The sequence below is a fragment of the Triticum aestivum genome, chromosome 4A (assembly GCF_018294505.1).
Source record: "Triticum aestivum cultivar Chinese Spring chromosome 4A, IWGSC CS RefSeq v2.1, whole genome shotgun sequence".
NCBI classification, from domain to species: Eukaryota; Viridiplantae; Streptophyta; class Magnoliopsida; order Poales; family Poaceae; genus Triticum; species Triticum aestivum.
In genome coordinates, this window is record NC_057803.1 from 568,370,208 (window position 1) to 568,378,201 (window position 7,994).

Here is a 7,994-nt window from a genome sequence, read left to right on the forward strand (position 1 = left end):
TAATCAGACTGTCGTGGAGGATCAAATGGTGATTCTGGCTCTGGCTCTGTGGCTGCTGTAATATGCTCATTTTCACAGTTAGGTAATAGTCTCAGGATGATGTTTATCAAAGAACAATTTGTATTTAAGCTCATTTTCCCTATTCCTAACAATAAAATCATGTGCTACCATACTCTTATAATCTAAATAAACAAGAGGCAGCAATTTTTCTTCCTTCCCATAATGCCTAATGGGTATGTTAAAATGTTCAGCTAGGCGCGAGGTGAAGATGCCTCCAAAGACGGGGCCCTTAGTATGGTTAAGATTTAACCGCTTTGCAATAATAGCACCCATGTTGAATGTATCATCACGAAATAAGGCATGGCACAAAATAAAAATATTAGGGGCACTCAGGTTTCCACAGTTTCCACGCCCAATTAAGGATCTACTAGCAAATATAGCAAAGTAACACAGAACGGGAAAATGTATGCTAGTAGTTCGTGCGTCGGAAACCTTCCTCGTTTCCCCTATAGTGATGGTATCAATAAATCCATCCACATCGTCACGATGTGGTTCCGCTATGATGCCCTCGAAAGGTATCAAACAAACCCGACAAAAATCACGAAGTGACATCTCCTTATGCTCATCATATAAATAAAACTCCACCGTAGGTGGTGAGCTCCTAGCTTGGAAATGAAAGTTTTGCACAAAGATATTGGTGAGTAAGAGATACTGTTCGCGTTGGTCATGGAGGAAGGCGGTGAGGCCTGCATTCTCAGCCAATTCATAGAAATCATAATAAATCTCGGCTGCTCTCAGGAAAGCATCACAAGGCCATTCACACGGTCGGACCTCCGCGGTGCGAGGGAGATTATACTTGGGTCTCTTATCCTCCTCACTTTGCTTATCCTTCAAGCTTCGGCTGATGAGCTCCTCAAAAATCTCTTCATTATTTTCTGAAAAATTCTGAATTTTTTAGTAACTTCAAAATATAAGTAAACCAAACTCAACAAAATTGATAGCAACTCCTCCTACAAGTGCCTAGAGCATATATCATGCATTAGAACTACTTGGAACCATATAAATTGGACATGCAAGCTCAAGAACATGGTCACCTGGGCAGCACAAATTTGCAATGAATAAAGCACTAGAACAAAAACTAATTGGACCAATGGAGGAGTTACATACCAAGGAACAATCCCCCAAAGCAGTTTTGTGAGAGGTGCTTTGAGCAAGCAGATCGAAAATTGCAACAAAATGAGCTAGAACTCGTGCTTGAGCTGGATGGTGATTTTTTGGGAGGAAGAAGAAGTGTGTTGGTGCAGGAATAAGTGGAGGGGGTCCACCATGGGCCCACGAGGCAGGGGGCGCGCCCAGGGGGTGAGCGCGCCGTGGACCCTCTTGGCCAGGTGCTTGCTCCCCTAGCTATGTTCTCAGTGCCAGATATTCTCAAATATTCCAGAAAAAATCATATTTAAATTTCAGGGCATTTAGAGAACTTTTATTTTTGGGGTACTTCTATATTGCACGGATAATTCAGAAAACAGACAAAAATTATTTTTTTTTTCTTTATTTAATATAAATAACAGAAAGTAAAAAGAGGGTACAGAGAGTTGTGTTTTCTAAATTCATCCATCTCATGCTCATCAAAAGGAATCCATTAACAAGGTTGATCAGGTCTTGTTAACAAACTCATTCCGAATAACATGGAACCGGGGAATTTTCGAATAACACTAGGTTACCTCAACGGGGATATGCACATCCCCAATAATAAGAATATCATATTTCTTCTTGACAGTAGGTAGAGGAAATTCAAAACCTCCAAAAATAATCGATGGAATTCTTCCAATAGAATTGATACTGTGGACTTGAGGTTGTTTCCTCGAAAAGTGTACCGTATGCTCATTACCATTAACATGAAAAGTGACATTGCCCTTGTTGCAATCAATAACAGCCCCTACAATATTCAAAAAGGGTCTTCCAAGAATAATAGACATACTATCATCCTCGGGAATATCAAGAATAACAAAGTCCGTTAAAATAGTAATGTTTGCAACCACAACAGGCACATCCTCACAAATACCGACAGGTATAGCAGTTGATTTATCAGCCATTTGCAAAGATATTTCAGTAGGTGTCAACTTATGCAAATCAAGTCTATGATATAAATAGAGAGGCATAACACTAACACCGGCTCCAAGATCACATAAAGCAGTTTTAACATAGTTTCTTTTAATGGAGCATGGTATAGTTGGTACTCCTGGATCTCCTTGTTTCTTAGGTATTCCACCCTTAAAAGTATAACTAGCAAGCATGGTGGAAATTTCATCTTTCGGTATCTTTCTTTTATTAGTAACAATATCTTTCATGTACTTAGCATAAGGATTCAGTTTAAGCATATCAGTCAAACGCATACGCAAAAAGATAGGTCTAATGATTTCAGCAAAGCGCTCAAAATCCTCATCAACCTTTTTCTTGGATGGTTTGTGTGACAGCCTGGTTTTTCCCTCTCTTATCTGCTTGAATTTTCATTGGAAATTTTTCTGAAACTTGGAATTCTTGAATCTTTTCTTATGGACTTAAACACTTGAGCATCCCTGGCTTTCACCCAAGTGCTTCACTTCCCTCCTAAAATCATCATTTCACTTCTAATGCACCCCAAAATAATCTTCGGAATATTTTTCTTAAATGAAAAATATTCATTTTCTCTCAAAAAACCCTGAGCCAGATCTGTTTGCTTCAAAGCAACCCCAATTTTTATGGCTCAGAAAAATCTGAGATAATTCAAAAATATTCTGTGAATCCTAGGTCACCTTCTTAAGCAAAAATATTTCATCACTTTTTGGAATATTTTTGCTATAGAAAATCTTTTCTGTGCTGGATAGAAATGGTGGTTTCTATAGCAACTACCATTTTACTTGCTCCATTTGACCTCAAATTTCTTGTGCATCTTTACCTTAGTAACTTATAACTAGCCTCCAAAGCACATCCTCAATCTCCCAGTCGTTTGACCACAGTAACTGTTCAAAGTTACTGGTCAGAAACTTACTTGGTTTGTAAAATCCTCTCTACTGCACCTGGATCCAAACCAAACCGTGGTAAACTTCAAAACCACCATGAACAACATGCCAGACATGATTTTTGGACGAAGGCTGGCCTGAGGAGAGAGTTCGCGCGGTGACCACGCGTGTCCATGATGCCAGGCATGCGTGTCGACGCGCTCTAGGTGCCACCGAACGCTCTGTTCGCGCGTGCTCGCTTCCCTCGCCTGCCCGAGCGTGCCAAACCTTGCCACCATCATCGTCTCGACGTCTTTAACTCCTCACTGGCGCTCGCCGACGCCGGAGCTCGCTGCAGCGAGCATGGGCACGGTCCGGCCAACGCCATAGTGCGCTCTGCACTGTGCTCGTCGCCTTCCTCTTGATCTTGTGCTCATCTCCATCCGCCCACAGTGGCCGCGTGACCTCCGTCATCTTCTCCCCCTCTCATTGACGCTGCTCGTCGCCGGGCGCCATGGACGGGTGTCCACCGGCGGAGCCCGAAGCCCCTCGTTGCTCTCCTATAAATAAGGCCACCCCCAGTCTACTCGAGCCCCATCCAGCACTCCCACACACTCCACGACCGCGTAGGAAGCTGTAGCCCGGCCGGGCAGGCCTCGGGCCACCGCCCCCGAGCTCGAGCTCGCCGGGGATCCCCTCTGGATGCCGCGGGAGCTCTAGTCCCTCCCAGGCCAGGGAAACCCCTCCAGGGCTTCCGCCTCTCTCCAGTGAGGCCATCTCGCCCGCTTGGAGCCCCTGGAGTGGCCTCCGTTTGCCGTCTTCCTCAACTCCGGCAAACTCCGCGTTCTGCCTCCGCTTGCAAGCTTGTTTCCGACGCCGTCTGACCACCCCTAGCCACGCTACGGGTACGGGCATGTGCGCCATCGTCCCCTCTCTGAATCCCTCCCTCTTGTTTGGGCCAAGGAGCCCTCTTCGCCGGCGAGAGCTCCGGCGAAGCCGCGGCCTTCTCTGTTTCTTTCTCCCCCTTCCCCCACCTGACTAGCGGGGCCCGCTAGTTAGCCACTCTGTACGCGCGCGAAACGGTACGAGTGGTGGCGCCCCTGGGCTTTACACCTTCGACGTCACCCCCCCAGTCTGTTTCTTTTTATTCAAATTCATTTGAATTTACAGAACACTTCAAACAGTTATAACTCTTCAACCATAAGTCCAAATGAATTAATTCTTTTTGCATTGTGTTCATTGATAAGAAATCTAGCAGCTCACCAAAGATGAGATTTTTTTGAGCTGTTTAGAATTTCTGGTGATTTTCAGAAGTGTTCTTGATATTTGCTTTTTGTATTTAAATTTATTTTCAGAGGGTGAGGCTTGTCTTGAGGATCACCAGAAGGCTTGTGAACCTCATCTGCACTAAGGCAAGCCACAACAACATTTTCATGGTGTCATTTCAATATTTGTGATTTTCTTAATTGAATGAAATGATTAATCCATTCATTCAAATAATTATTGAGTTATTTGTATTCTGTTAAATATTGGTTAGTTGTTATGCTTGATTTACAGAATGATTGAAACTAGTTTAGTGGATAAAGCAAGTTAAGATCTATTTGGTGATGTTAGAAATAATTTTGTTATGCATGTTAGTAATTATTTAAAGCTTTGTTTTTTCCTTCATAAATTGATAAAAATTTGTTAGAAAATATTCTGTTAAATACTTTTTTAATCATATTACTTGTCTTACAGAATGTTTGAACCCGACTTAGTGATAAAGAAATTAAGAGTTGTTGACAGTGAAATCTTTTGTCAAGCATATGAGAAATTTATCGGAGTTACTTTCATGCGTAAGAAATTAATAAAACTTGTTGCAAAATGTTTTGTTTAAGTTGTGAGTCATTTTGAGCAGTAGAGTAATATGAGTTGTTGAGGTTTATGCTTGGTGTGTATATGGATGACATCAGTCATTTTTTATCATTATATGATGCATGAGTTGTTTTGCATTACATGGCATGCTATGACACCGGTCATTTTAAGTTTAAAGTTGAACCTGAATATAACTCAACTTGAATATACCGTTGACTGGGTCATGGTGCCACTGAATCGAGTTTCTTTCCAATGCAAACATATTTGCCTTTGTGGGAAGGCCTTGATTCGGTCCATTGACATGGCCTCTAGTCGGTGCCTCCAACTAGGGAAGGTTATGCCGTGCTTGCCCTGGCCCGGTAAGCAGGCATAATCTTGTGTGCTCGTTGATGAGATTATGGTACCGAGTCCCCGAGTGGGAGTGTTTTGACCACGACGGTGGTCAGTGTGTCTTTGGTAGACACGGGGCCACCCAGGACCAGCCCGTTGGGGATTTGGGTCGGAGTGGCCGGGAGAGTGTTGTGGCAATGGAAGGGTTTTGTCGGAATGTCATTAGTCCACCCGAATGGGAGTGCGAGGCCATGTGTTCCGTGGTGTGGGTATAGTTTGCTACCTCCGCAGAGTGTGTAATCTATTGATAGCCGAGTCCACGATCACGGACACCTCGTAGTAGGTCCCACCATGAGTCAACGTTTAATAAAAATTGCACACTAAGCTATGAACTTTGCATTGTTGATGGATGGCAGAAAGGCCATCGAGGAATTTGGGACCAAATGATGGTCGTGGTTGTGCTTGCCGTAAGGATCATGAGTTCTTCTTGAGAAAGACCACTTTGGTGGTGTGTTTGTGATCCAGAGATGATCACAGTTGGTAAGCTGTCCCAAGGGACGTTCGAGCATGATCACAGCATGTTGACATATAGTGTTGCATTATTAATAATTGGTTAAATATCATGATATTGTTTTTCATTATGATTATGCCTGTTGTCAGCTTGCAAGTACATTCAATACACTGACCTTGCGTGTCATGCCAGATTTCAGGAAAGTATCGTTGGAGAGGAGCGTTGATCGAGTCTAGATCGTCTCCACATCGGTGTCCCTGTGATATGGAGATTCCGCCACGACGTTATTCCGCTGCCACGTAGTTGTTAGGATCGAGGCCCCTTTATGTTTACTAAATAATGTACATATTGTTCAGCCGCACCGAGTGTGACGCTTGGCCTCGACAGCTGTTGTAATGTAAACTCTGTTCCACTAGCATCAATAAAGCGGTTGTTTTTCTGTACCAAGATGTTGTGTGTTGCTAGAAGACATGGTCTATGGGCTGGCAATGCATGGTAAACCGGTCGCTCTGAGCCGGGGTGCCACAACGCTTGGTATCAGAGTTGTGCTGACAGTAGGCCACGCTAGATTGCGACGCGTTAACTGGATGTTAGATACGAGTTTAAGTTGAGTGCCGGAAGTAATTTGTGCTGATTGTTGCGTTGCATGCATTTGGTTTATATATTTTTTTTATGCTAACCTGATAATGGTTGTAGGTGTAGATGGCTCCGGTGCCGTATCCCTGTCAGTTGCAGTTGATGCCGTACATGTCACCGCACCTCCTTCGCAACGTGTGGCGTCGGCTGTACCCTCTTGGAGACGACCCAATCTATCATGTGTACCAGGAGAATCTAGCTGATTCAGTGTATGGGTATCACGCAGTGGTCACTCTGTGCACTAGTTTTGATTCCAGCTCTTACACTCCTCGGAGCGGTTATGCCTCCACCACTTCTCAGGCTGTCCAGTTTGCTGCATTCAAGGTCCTTGTCGAGCTTCACTACAACGAGGTCCGAATGTAGAACCACCCAGGTTTCTACTACTACCCATCTCTACACGACACTGGTCATGTCCGTTTCCCTCTCATTGATCCGGAGTCTGATAGTGTTGCTAGCCACCTTGCTCGTTATGTCACTGCTAGCTATCTCATGATCCACGAGCTGGCTCGAGAGCTGACTCGTACCCGTACTGCCTTAGCCACTACTTTGGTCACTTCTAGATCCGCCACTACTCCGTCTTCACTGGGATTTACCCCTTATGTCCTAGCCAGTTCTAGCTCCCCTATTTCGCCGGTTACTCCCCCGAGTAGCACGGGCGTCTCGGCCGTGAACCCACTCAGTACTCCTGCCGAGTGGGTCTCACTTCTCGCTACCCATGTAGCCCCGATGCTTCATCCTACCCCTGCCCCTGAGGGATAGCCCTCGAGGCAGCGTCGTCGTGTTACCTTTAACCCGAAGGATTCCGTTAACCACGTCAGTTCGGGATCCGAAACCGCTTCAGGGGAGGACACCGCAGAACCAGCAGAGCAGTAGTATCTTTGAGTATCCGCAATGGTCTGGATGATGTATGGATGTAGTCGTACGAGTCATGATGTTTTGTTGCATGTATGAGAGTAGTGAACCAGCCATGTTGTTTATTTTTCATGTATGAGTCTATGTATAATTATGTTGAGACTTTATTCGCCGTATTTTTTTCGCTCTTCTGCTTTCTTCCGGGATTTGTCGCTGGCTTTTCCCCAATTTTATTCTTGGGTGTTTCTCATCTCGATTGTGTTGTCTTGGGAAAAATTCACAATAGGATGACACGGGGAGGCAATAGTAGCAACATTCGTGAGGGAACTCCTGTTCGTCATTCCGCACGATAGGCAGGACATTCTCCCGAGCCGTACATTCAGCCACCACCTCCAGCGCCAGATCCTCCCTCCATCGAGCAAATTATGCGCATGTTTGAAGAGAAAAGGAACAATGATCTGATTGAAATGTTGAGAAGTGTTCAAGCTATGGTTGGACAGAATGGAAATCAGAATGGTCATCACTCAAAGTTGTCAGATTTTCAGAGGACCAATCCACCCAGCTTCAGTCAGATTGTTGACCCATTGGATGCAGACGATTGGTTGCGCACAATGGAGAAAAAGCTTGAGATTGCTCGTACTGAAGGAAATGATAAAGTTCCCTCTGGCACCCATTATCTTGAGGGCGCAGCTGCCATATGGTGGGAAAATACAAAGGCCATGTGGCTGGCTGATGAGGAAATCACTTGGGAAAAGTTTAAGGATCGATTCCGAAAATATCATATCCCTACTGGAGTTATGAAGACTAAGCAGCATGAATTTCTCGCACTCATC